General features: G+C 35.2%; 1 protein-coding gene across 3 annotated transcripts in view; it reads left to right on the forward strand.

Moving 5' to 3' along the window:
- Positions 1 to 794: 794 nt before the first annotated feature.
- Positions 795 to 13,264, forward strand: part of LOC108392921 (cell surface glycoprotein CD200 receptor 1-like) — a 48,384-nt gene continuing 35,914 nt past the window's right edge. The window contains exon 1 of one of the 3 annotated variants that reach the window (XM_073231686.1): positions 795 to 3,037. The gene's annotated coding sequence lies outside the window, so the exon portion shown is untranslated. The remainder of the gene's footprint in view (positions 3,038 to 13,264) is intronic. The other 2 variants (XM_073231684.1, XM_073231683.1) reach the window with 2 other exon arrangements.

The raw sequence follows: 13,264 nt of genomic DNA on the forward strand, positions 1-13,264 counted from the left end.
TCTAACTAAACATCTTCTGCAAAACAAAAGAAAGAATCAACAAAATGAAAAGATAATTTATGGAATGGAAGAAAAATATTTGTGAATCATGTATCTGGTAAGAGGTTAATATCCAAAATATGCAAAAAAAAAAAAAACCCTTTCAACTCAGTAGCAAAAACCAAACAAAACAAAACCCAAATACTCTGATTAAAAAATGGGCAAAGGACCTAAAAAGACATTTTTCCAAAAAAGACATACAGATACATGAAAATATGATAAACATTACTAATTAGGGAAATGAAAATCAGAACCACAATATCACCAAAAACTTGTTAAGATGCCTTTATCAACAAGATAAGAGATAAAAAGTGTTGGTGAGGATGTAGAGAAAAAGAAACCCTGGTGTACTGTAGGTGGGAATGTAAATTGGTACAGCCATTATGGAAAACAATGTGGAGGAGGTTTCCCCCAAATTAAAAATAGAATTACATATAACCCAGCAATCCCACTTCTGAAGGAAACTGATTCAATATCTTGAAAAGATATATGCATTCCCATCTTCACTGCAGCATTATCCACAAAATCTGGAAAGAACCTAAATGTCCACTGATGGATGAATGCATTAAGAAGAAATCATATATATGTAGTAGACTATTATTCAGACATGAAAAAGAAGGAAATTCTGCTATTTGTGACAACAGTGAACTGGGAAGATAGTATGCTAAGTGAAATAAGCCAGAGAGAGAAGGACAAGTATAGTATGCTCTCCCATGAATAGAATGGTGGGTACTAGGGGTTGAGGGGTTGGGGAAATGGGGAGATGCTGGTCAAAGGGTAGAAGCCTTCAGTTATAAGATGAATAAGTTCTGGCGATGTAATGTACAGCACGCTGACTATAGTAAATACTGCTATACTGTATACTTGAAATTTGCTAGGAGAGTAGATCTTAAACATTCGCACCATGTCTCTCACACAGACGTACAAGCACACACACACAAACAAAGGTAACTATATGAGGTGATAGATGTCTTAAAAAAATTTCAAGCGATTGATGTTAGAAATGATATCAATCAGTTTCCAAGTACTATATTAAATCTTTGTCAGAAACACCAAAGAACATTTGGAACACCAAAGAACATTTTCCTAGAGCTAAGGTGCAGTGATGAACCACAGAATATCTGGATTATCTAGATGAACAATAAAATACCACATTATTTTATTCCATCCATGTATTTCATCTTCTGAATGAAGACCAATAGGTCTATAAGTTTGCAACCAATTTCCTTTCTACTGTCTTAAGTTTATCAACTTCAAGCTTCAAGCCATAGAGCTCTCAATTTTTTAAATTGAAATTTTTATTGAGATAATGATAGATTCATGTGCAATTTTAGAACAAATATAGAGAACTTCCTTACACACTATTCCCACTTTAACTCTGATAACATTTTGCTTAATCATAGTATAATATGACAAAAGATATTGACATGAATAAAATCTACCAATTTAAAAAATCCCAACTCTCATTTTCAAATGTGTTGAGAAATTATTTTTCTGGTGACAGGAATCTGATCCTGGGGATAAGTATGTACTCTAGAAAGTCAACTATACAATCAATTCCTACCTTTTTCATAAGAAGTTGTCATTAACCATTTGGGTAACCAAACTGAAACCAGTGCTAACCATTTGTTAATAGGACAGATCCAAAAGGCAATATCACTGTCTGTTCAGGAAGATGTAAGGAGAATTTATAAGCAGAAATTTCTGCCTTCTAGTCAGCTTCCTCCATCTTCACCTCCACCCTCCACACTGAAAGCCATGTTACATTGTATTGAATCTGTAGGTTCCTTTTTCTTCCTTTACCCTCTGTTTTGTGGCAAAAGATGGTATATCCTCAAATGCTTTAGCCAGAAACAAACAGTAGGAAGAAGAAAAAAGAAAGTGAAGTCGAAGAGGTTAACATTGTCAGCAGGGAGTGGGAAAAGTGTGAGGGTGAGTGGGCTCTAGTGGGCAGGCAGGGAGGATGTGGCATGGACCACAAAGGTCTGAACTTGCAGACTGGGTAGTGGCATCTCAAAGTAGTTTCAGGCAGGGAAGACATTTCCTTAGGGCCAAGTTCAGAAAGATCAAGGCAGCTGCATGCATAGATGGGTGGAGCCAGGTCAGAGGTGCCTGAGAAACGCTAGGTAAAAAGATCAGGAACCGGCAGCAATACCCTGGTGCCCAGTCCTCTCTGCATCTGTGGGAAGACAGAAATCCAGGACTTCTGCATAGGATGTACTCAGTGGCTTCAAGTAAAATTTCATCAGTTCGGCTCTAATTCCTGGTTCCTGACTGACTCCTAGTCCCAGATCAAGCTTTCTATTTGGAAAGGGGTAGAAGAGTGGAGAATTATTTGTGTTATGATACTTTCTACCTTGGTGTTTTCTGTATTAAAGTGCATACTTCTAGAGGGAGAGATCTCATAAACCACAGAACAAATTATGAAACAAATGTACATGGACACACATAAAATATGATGCAAGGGAAGGAAAACCACCAATGAAAAGATATTGCTTTCTATTCTGGTTCTACAGCTCTATTATTAATTGACTTAGGCTATGTTACTAAACTTCTCTGCCTCTCTACTTCCTAATTTATAAAAATGAGTGTAATTATACATGCCTTATAAAATTCATTTTGACAGTATCTGGAGTATAACTCAATGGATTACAATTGGATCTGAATAGTGGGTCAAATATACATGCTTCTCTGGAGAGAATTGATTGCATAAAAACACACAGGAAGTTCAATCATGAGGACCTCACATCTCCAAACAGAAACTACTGCTTCTTAAATCGCTCATGAACCAGCAGTAAAATAGAGTAAGAGATTAGGGGATTTCTTATGAGTGCTAATGGGGCAGAGCAAGACAAGTGAAAAACCATAGCTAGGAATATGGTATGGTGGAAGGAAAACACAGCGGTAAGGACAGGAAAAAAAATAGAAGAGAACTCTGTTTAGAAGATGTCTTCAGCTTTTGGAGTGCTGTTTACAGTTTTTCTCCCTTTCGTAGCTGGTAAGTGTGTGGGGACAGGTTGGAAGAGTGAAAGGTGTTGGAATGAAATAGAAGAAACCATGATGGAAAAGATACTTCAGATTTGTTTTCCACCAGAAATTTTCCTCTTTTAAAATGCTCAGTTTTATTCTTCTCTTTTCAGCTTCCTTGACTAACAATTTTAGAACTGTCCTTGTAGGAAGACTTAATATTCTGCATTTCTAACAAGTTTCCAGGCAATGCTTAGGTTGCTGGTGTATAGATCACACTTTGAGAAACAAGGCTTTAGGAAGTCTTGTTATTTGAAAAGGGAGACTTGGGATAATTCTTGAATTGTATCTTTGTGCCATTTGAATAATCATCTCTGGGCTGTCAAGTTTGTCTTAGTTTAGCTCTAGTCAAAATATGGTCCAAGGACCCCCTGCAGGAGGCTCTCAATATTGTTCTTATTTTCTTAATAATACTAAGATGTTATCTGCTTTTTGCACATACATTACAGTTTTCTAGATGCTACATGTCATAAGTTAATATTGTTTTGATACTTTATGGAGTGAGTATGTGTGGGTTTTTTGTGTGTGTTTCTAGATTTTTATGAAGTAAGTTCTTTGGAATCCTCAATAGTTTTCAAGTGTGCAAGGGATTCTGAGACCAAGAAGTCTAAGAATTGCTGTTTTCCCTGATAAAAAATAAATATTAGGACCACTTAACATTGAATTAATTTTAAGTTTGGGAAATATCACTTTTAGAAAATTATATAAAGTTATAAAATATTATCAAATGTGCACAAAATTAATGAAAACACATAGATCATATGGTTTTGCTTACCTGAATTGGTTGTAAGTGACTGAGTTCTTGGATGTGGGTCTTTTTTTTTTTTAGGTCATAAAATGGTTCATGTAATTCCTGGTGGTTAAGACTCAGTCTTGTTCCTTAGCTGCAGAGCTTACCCCCTCTCTGTTTTTGTCTTGTTTTCTAAGTAAAGTGATTTCTAGCCTTTTCTTTAAAACTACTGTGAACATGACTTTTTTTTTTTGTTGATTATTGACATACACACCCTCCAACCCTAAAACCTGCTTTCTGGACAGACACCATGTGTTTAAGCCAAACGATCTATGGGATTCTGTCCTAGCTGCCCTAGCCGACTAGTAGTACACTGTGGGACTTGGCCTAACCTGCCTTAAGTATGGGTCATGTTTGATGTAAATACTTTTCCACTTTTAACCTAAATAAACATTTGAAATAGTCCACTTATCCCACTTATTGCTCTTTGTTTTCCCAAATCAAAATGTTTACTGTATTTTTTCCTGGGATTTTTCAACTCTTTTACTGTTTTTCAAGACACCTTTCTAAGACAAGTCTGCCAAATAAATCAGCACTAATATTTACTGTGGGAATATTTATAAATGGCTCCTTTAGGTTTTTTTTTAATAGTGACATTTTATTTGTGTGAATATGAAACATACTTTTTATGAGAAATTCAAGCAAAACATACAAAAAACGTAAGTGCTAAAATTTTACCACCCCAGAAAAACCAATGTTAATATTAGCTGAACATTTTCAATGAATATATATACAAAGAAAGAAAGACAGAAATTATTTCACAGACATGCTTTCACATAAACATCTTACTTTTAATAAAAAAACATTACATTTGTTATTATTTTATTTTAACCTAGAGAAACGGAAGTACTGGTTCATTAACTGTAACAAATGTAGCTCTCTGGTGGGATGTTGATGATGGAGGAGGTTATGTATGTCTGGGGGCAGGTGTTAATATAGGGACTTATTTTATGCTCAATTTTGCTATGAAACTCAAACTGCTCTTAAAATCAAGTCTATATATAAAAAAGTGAGGTCTTTTTCAGAAGCAGTATTTTCTGGTTTACTATAATGATGTACAGATCTTCCTTGACTTTACCTTGGGTTATGTTTCAATAAACCCATTTTAAGTTGAAAATATTGTTAAGTTGAAAATTCATTTAATACACCTAACCTACAGAACATCATAGCTTAGCCTCATCTACCTTAAATGTGCTCAAAATACTTATATTAGACTACAGTTGGACAAAATAATCCAATGCAAAGCCTATTTTATAATAAAGTGTTGAATTAATTTATTGAATACTGTACAAAAAAGTGAAAAAACATGATTGTATGGATACAGAATCATTATAAGTGTATCAGCTGTTTACCCTTTTGATTGCACTGCTGACTGGGAGCTACGGCACATGCTGCTGCCCAGAATCATGAGAGCATCATACCACATTCCCATTGCCAGCATGGGAAAAGATCAAAATTATGAATTTGAAGTACAGTTCCTATTGAATACATATCACTTTCACACCATTGCAAAGCCAAAAATATAAGTCGAAACGCTGTAAGGGACTGTCTGTATAAGGCATGCAATAAACTAAACCAAAATGAAACAAAAACATAGAATGCCAAGTAGAGGAAAAACACTTCTTCATAAGTGTCTCTTCTGTAAATGGAGACAAAGTGGAGTTAACACTGACAATGAGAGTAAACTGAAATAGAGTCTGAGGGTCATTAAGGAAATAGGGTCTATGCATGTCCTCTTCTCTGAAACTGTTCTCAGAAGCACGTCGAACTTCCACTCTGCCCAACCATAAACTTCCTGAACCAGTATGTGCTGCCTACAACACAGTGGACTTCTTGCCTAGTGAATAGACTTAGCAACAAATTATGTATAGCTAAGTGTAAGTTATGATAGTTTTAGCCAATTGGAATTCCTCTAAAACAATGCTTGTAAGCCCCTCGAAAGTCCCCCTCTTTGCTTTTAAAAACCTTAAGCCCTTTCACCTCTTTGGAGCATACATTTGTTTCCTCCCAAATGTGTGCTCAGATCACAATCCCTAAGGCTCCAAATATGCACAACTAATTGTTTGACAGATTTGCCTCTTTTTGGTCAACAATTATAGTAAGTTTGGATGATTGGCCTTATATATTGAAAAGAAAAGTTATTATCTAAGACACCAATTTCTTTCTTTTTAAAAAAAATAAAGTGACTTTACTACTGATATAATTATTAATAACATTTCAAAACTATTTCTGATTTGCACTGCCTAATTAATTTGATTTTAAGCCATGCAGAGTTCTTTGTAATGAATAAACATGTTAGGCATTTGCAGTCTAACAAGTTTATGTAAGGAGATGCACCCTTTTTTTTTCAATTGAAGTATCATTGATAGTTGATCTTATATTGGTTTCAAATATACAACACAGTGGTTCACAGTTACTCATATTATTAAGTCCTCACCCTCACTAGTGCAGTTACTATTGAGACACCAATTTCTAACAGAGTTCTCCAAGTTAAAAAAAAGACTGTGAACAATATTAAGAGGCTGATGTAACTGTACATATTTAAAATTATATTTTTACCATCACAGAGTATGATTCCCTGCCTCGAAAGATCAAGTACAACTTTTCTTCAAACCACCTTTCCTCCTCATTTCTGATTTGTTAGTTATATATTATTTTTACATTTGAAAGGTTTACAACATTCACTTCATTTTTTAAACATAAATCTCTGAAGCATTTAGTCTTAACTATATGTTTAAGTGGCGTTTTTGTTCATCATGAGTCATAGCTTTTTATTTGCATTATTATCTTTTTTGGTGGACCATCACTATCTAGTACTTTGTGGAAACTGCAGTATCTAGTTGTTTGTTTTACAACTAGCAAAGTATGAGAGGGGAGAGGAAGGATTAAAAGAAAGAAAGTATGTATCTGTTTTAAAATTCTCTCCTGTCCTCTCTGGTACATATTTATAGGTAAGATGAAATAAAACCCATCATAGCTCACTCTAGTCCAGAATATGTCTTTCTCTGAGATGTGACTCATTGATTGCGTGGTGGATTTATCTGGCAATGTGATCACAGAGTGCTTAGCAGGGCTAGTTTTCATTCTCAGTGAGACAAAAAGAGTTAAAAAAAACCCCTCAGGAACAAAGCAAAACAAAACAAATTCTTACTCATTATCAAAATCACTTGAAGACTGTTTATTAAATAATATATTTCTAAATTGTTACGGCAGATATAGATAGAACTCAAAATAACCAACCACCTCACCTGTGGCTTAAATAAGACATAAGCAAAGAGAAATTTGTTCTAAGCCTTGATGTTTATGATGACCACACTGTGAGAACCTAATACTTGGTTTGTCTGTATAGGTTATATTTGTATGTGTGTGTTGATGCTATTAGATAAAATGTTTCAATTAATGGTGAAAATGTCTATGATAACAATCAACCTACACAGGAAATTCATGTGGGTTATCATGTCGCTGTTAAATACACATTTTAGAGAGGCAGGTGGGAGAGAATGATGAGAAAGGCTGCCCAGAGAATTGTGTGGGGAGGCACTTTGAGGCAAGATGACTGTGAAGGGTGCTGGGGGATGGAGAGCTCCAGACACGTCCAAGCAGAAGCAGCTGAAGCCATGCCTTCAAGTGTCTTAAAGTGACCTTAAAAAGTATTTTGGCATCTAAGAAATAGGTTACCACCCATACAAATAATAATGTCTGACTTTTGAGAACATAATTAGAAATGGAGGCATAAAAATAGAGACCATCTAAAAACAAATATATTGAGAGACATCACTAAAAATGGCCAAGCAGGGAGCTCCAAAACTCTCTTCTACCACTACAGCAACAATTAAGATAGCAAAAACTGTCAATCAACTCTTTCACAACTCTGGAATCTAATGAAAAACTTATAATGACAAGGGGTATGCTTAATGATGAAGGAAGCTGCTCAATTTCAATAAGAGAGTGATAAGGCATTTTAATTTATTTGTCTACCACCTCTCTTCCCAGCTGGGCACACTGAGACATATTATAATCAAACTGTCAAAATACAAAGACAGATAATATTGAAAGCAGAAAGAGAATTGATTCCTTATGTACAAATGATCCTCAATAAAGTGAATAGCCAATTATTCATCAGAAACCACGGAGGCCAGAAGGCAGTAACATATTTAAATTCTAACAGAAAAAAATTATAAACCAGGAATTCTATACATGACAAAACTGTTCTTCAAAAATGAAGAAATCAAGACACTCCCAGATAAGCAAAAGCTGAAGGCATTCATTTCCTTGGGCCTGCCCTACAAGAAATATGAAATCCTTCAAACTGAAATAAAAAGACACTAGCAATAATTTGTAGCCATATCTGTTTTTGTAAAGGGATATTTGCCTGTTGTTTTCTTTTGTTGTGATGCCTTCTTTGTTTTTTTAATTTGTTTTGCTATGTTGTTACCAAAGTCATGTAGCAACTCAAGTTCTATTAGAACATTTTAGTAAATAATTCCAGAAGAATCCAAAAATTTTAAAAGCTCTAAAAATTAATAGAGGTTATTTCTTTCTCCAGAAAGCAACTGCCTCACCCCTAAACCCTTTGGGAAGAAAAACTCCCACCCCCTGGCTCTCTCTCCCACTTCCCACCTCCAGTTGGCCACCACAGCCTGCCGTGCTGCATTTCTTACCAGCACAACTATTACCCCTTCCCCTTGGTTACAAACCAACCATTACATGTACTTAACCGAACTAGCAGTTCATAACCTCCAACACTGTAACTGCTGGACTTGCCATTTTGAATCGAAGAATGCACCAAAGTAATATAGTCATAAAAAATATAACTCATACTTTCAACATACTTTACAACTCAACCAGGATATTGTTAGAGATCCTACAGATTCTAGATCTGTTTTCTAGCATGTAACAGGGAACTTGGTTACAGAGTAGCCTAGAAGGATTCCTTATACTTTTACTTGTTTTTCGCCATTTTTCTCTCATAATAAAATGTATTTTATGTTGGTTAGGACAACTTATGTGCTACTCCCTAAAGGTCTTCTCTAATATTTCAACCATTCAAATACCCCCAAATAATCCAACTTAAGACTTATATGAAGATCAATAGGTCAATTTTAATATGTTTGTAATTTTAAAAAAATGCTGCCTAGACCCAATTTTGAGTCCCTGACTAGAAGACGGTTAGTTCCCCTTCTTGAGTGGTGAATTAAATCCACATCCCAACTAATTATGTTATCTGGGCTCTATACCACAGGCCACAGAATACATATACTCATTGCCCAGGACAAAGTGCAGACAATTGGGAACAGGCCCATGGACAATTATGCACAGGAGCTTGGGAAATTTTTCAGATTAGCCAATCAGGAGCCACGGAACCCTAATCCCACTCAGTTTGCCACACATAAGCTGCCCCTTATAGATTCAGCTTGGTGTTAGCCCTGTTCATGAGTTGCCACCCTATGTGGCCCTATATAGGAGTTTTCTGTTTGGGAGCTGTAACTAACAGTGAAATCTCTCTTCAGTCTATTCAAGTGTCTCTGTTGCTTTCCATCATCAAAAGAATCTTTAAATCTTCTACAACAGGAGAATATGTTTTGCTTGCTTCTCTCCAAAGTTCTGATGGCTTGCTGGCATTCACTGGCTTGTAAAATCACCACCACAATCTCTGTCTTCATCTTTACATGGTGCTCTCCCTGCATGTGTCTGTGTCCAATTTTCCTCTTTCAATAATGACACCAGTCATTGGTTAGGGCCCAAAGTACTCTGATATAGCCTCATCTTAACTAATTACATCTGTGATAACCTATTTCCAAATAAGGTCATAATGAGGTACTGGGGGTTAGAACTTCACCACATGAATTGGAGAGGACACAATTCAATCCATACAGGAAGGATTTATTAAAGCACCCATAGGTCTATCCTAGAGCCCAACAGCAAACACACAGACCAGTGGAACAAAATATGAATGCATAAGTAGACCAAAATATATGTACTAAACAAAAATGTTCATGGAAGCTTTATTATGTTAGTCCCAAATCCACATAGAAATAGGTGAATAAATAATGGCACAATCAGACCAACAAAAACATTACACAGTATAAAAAATGAACTACCTAAAGAATTTCATTTATATGAAGTTCAAAAACTGGCAAAGGTAATAGCAGTCATAGTGCTGTTTATCTATGGGGAAGTGATATTGACAGGGAAGGAGCTTAAAGGAAACTTCTTATATAGTGAAGATGGTCTTACCTTCATTCTGGAGGTGATTATCTGAGCGTATACATAAATAAAAATTTATCAAGCTGTACACTTAAGATTTGTGCACTTTACCATATATATTCTAACTCCAAATATTCTAACTCTTAAATGAATTGCTATATAATGTATCTGGTCACTCAGTGCTGTGGGAGAACCAATAAATAATAAACGTTAGCTTTTTTGTTTCATCATTGAGCAAAACTTGCTGACATTTCCTGTCAGTGACTAATCAGCCAAAAGCATGTAGAATGGAGATGAAGATAAAGATAAATACAAAATGAAATGTTGAAGAAAAATGACATGAAATCGTGTTGAATAGAACTTATACAAAGATGACCAAAAGAGAGATTCATTGAGTCCATGGATTGATTTACAATGAATTTATGTTAAAGTAGAAAAACCACTCAAAATGCATAATTTGGGATGACTTCAGTTTTGAAATTACTGGTCTCCATCATTTTCATGGTGTCTGGAAAAATCTGATGCTATGACATTTTTAGCAAAAAGTAAAGTAGATTATCTTTCAATAATTTACTTACTGAAAGTGATGAGGATGCTCTTGATCCACTTATAAGATGTTTTACGATTTGTCCTAGTAGCACTGATATATTTGTGCTTTATCCAGCAAACCTTCTGATTTACTTTATCCCAATGGTGTACTGACTAGTTGAGTGCAGAGTAATATTGGGGGCTCTGAAATGAAGTAAAATGAAACTGCCATAACCTGACAAAATGTAATGTTCTCTCCAGTTATTTGGTTTGTCCTTTTATTGTCTCACTTGAAGTCTTTTTTTTTTAATCTTAGTATTTATTGATGTGTGATTACTTTTTCTCCTTTGATATTTCTAATATTTCCAGCACAGAGGCTAAGAAGGAAACCCTAAATTTCTGTTAGGTGTTTTAAAATTTTAAAACAGAGGTTAGAATTTTATGGGTACAATTTGTTTCAGAAAATTAGAATCAGGGTACATAAGGATATATAAATGCTAAATAATTAAGTTACTGATTTTGAGCCCCCACCAGAGCCCTTCATGCAAATGGAATCTTATGCAAAAGCATAAACATAGAACAAACGGAGTGATTCTGTTTAGAGGAGGTTTGGGAAACCAGAAACAAACTTTTCAGTTGTTACTGTTTTGCCTCGCAATGGTCCCAACAAAGTTTCACAACATTTTGAGAAACATTGGTTTCCACATTTCCATATTATGTCTGGTTAAGAGAAGAGAACCAGTTTTTTTTGGAGAAGAGAAAGAGGAGGAATCTAGGGCCAGGAAGAGCTGAAAGAAAATTGAGAGGAAGAGAGAGACATTTGTGATGAACTCAAAAGACAATGAATAGCAGATTTTGACTCTCTAGAGAAATATTTAGATGTGACGGGAAACAGATGACAGGGAATGTGGCAACAAAAAGGTGGAATTGAAGAGGTTAATTAACAGGTTAATTGAAACTAATTAAAACCTCTTAATGTAATTGGCTCCATTACTTATTTAAAGGAGGAAAGCCATAAGAGTGCCTCGTTTTTAATAATAAATATCCATTTATAATAAGAAGGGTTTTTTTGTATTTTAAGAATTTTTTAGAGTTTTATGTTCACAGCAAAATTTGAGAGAAAGGTACGGAGATTTCCCATCTACCTCCTAACCCCACACACTGCAGAGTCTCTTTCCCCCATTATCAGCATTTCCCACCAGTGTTACATTTGTAACAATTGATGAAACCACATGGACACATAATTACCACCCAAAATCCATACTTTGTATGGGCTTTACTCTTGGTGTACATTCTATGGGTTTGAGTTACTTTATAAGGACATATATCCATCATTATAGTATCATGCAGAGCAGTTTTACTGCCCTAAAAATCCTCTGTGTTCTGCCTATTCATCCTTCCCTCCCCTCTAAATCCTGGGAACCATAGATCTCTTAGTGTTTACACAGTTTTGCCTTTTTCAGAATGTCATATGGTAGACATTTTATAGTAGGTAGACTTGTCAGGTTGGCTTATTTCACCTAGTAATATGTATTTAAGTTTTCTCTATGTCTTTTCATGGCTTGATAGCTCATTTTTTAAATTGAAATATAGTTGATAAACAATCTTATATTGGTTTCAAGTATGCAACATAGTGGTTCAACAGTTACCCATTTTATTAAGTCTTCACCATCAATAGTGCAGTTTCTATCTGTCAACATAGGAAGATGTTACAGAATCATTGGCTGTATTCTCCATGCTGTACTACCATCCCTGTGACCAACTTATACTATGATTGAGAATTTTTGTTCCCCTCACTCTCCCCATACATCTACCCCATGGTAACCCCCAGTCACTTCTCAATGTCTGTGAGTATACTGCTATTTTTTCCATTTTGTTTGTTTTGTTTTTATATTCCACAAAGAAGTGAAATCATATGTATTTGTCATTATCTTCCTCATTCATTTCACTTGGCATAATACTCTCTAGGTCCATGCATGTTGTCACAAATGGCAGGACTTTTTCATTTTTAGGGCTGAATAATATTCCACTGCGTGTATGTCCCATATCTTCTTTAGCTATTCATCTATTGATGGACACTTTGGTTGCTTCCATATTTTGGCTATTGTAAATAATGAGGCAATAAACATAGGGGAACATATATATATCTTTTTGAATCAGAGATTTTATTTTCTTCAGGTAAGTTCTTAGAAGTACAGTTACTGGGTCCTATGGTATTTCTATTTTAAAGTTTTGTTTTGTTTTTTGAGGACACTCCATACTATTTTCCACAGTGGCTTCACCCACCAATTGACATTCCCACCAACAGTGTAGAAGGATACCCATTTCTCCACATCTGCACCAACACTTGTTATTCTTGTATTTTGGATAGTGGCCATTTTAATTGGTGTGAGGTGATAACTCATTGTGGTTTTGATTTGCATTTCTCTGGTGATTAGTGATTTGGAGTATCTTTCTATATGCTTGTTGGCCATCTGTATTTCTTTTTTGGAAAAATATCTGTCAGGTCTTTTACTCATTTTTTAATTGAATTTTTTTTGATGTTGAAGCATATAAGTTCTTTACATATTTCAGATGTTAAACCCTCTTCAGATAAATCATTTATGAATATATTCTCCCATACTGCAGGTTGCCTTTTTGTTCTGCTGATGGCATCCTTTGCTGTACAGAAGC

This window comes from Manis javanica, chromosome 3 (assembly GCF_040802235.1).
Source record: "Manis javanica isolate MJ-LG chromosome 3, MJ_LKY, whole genome shotgun sequence".
NCBI lineage: Eukaryota > Metazoa > Chordata > Mammalia > Pholidota > Manidae > Manis > Manis javanica.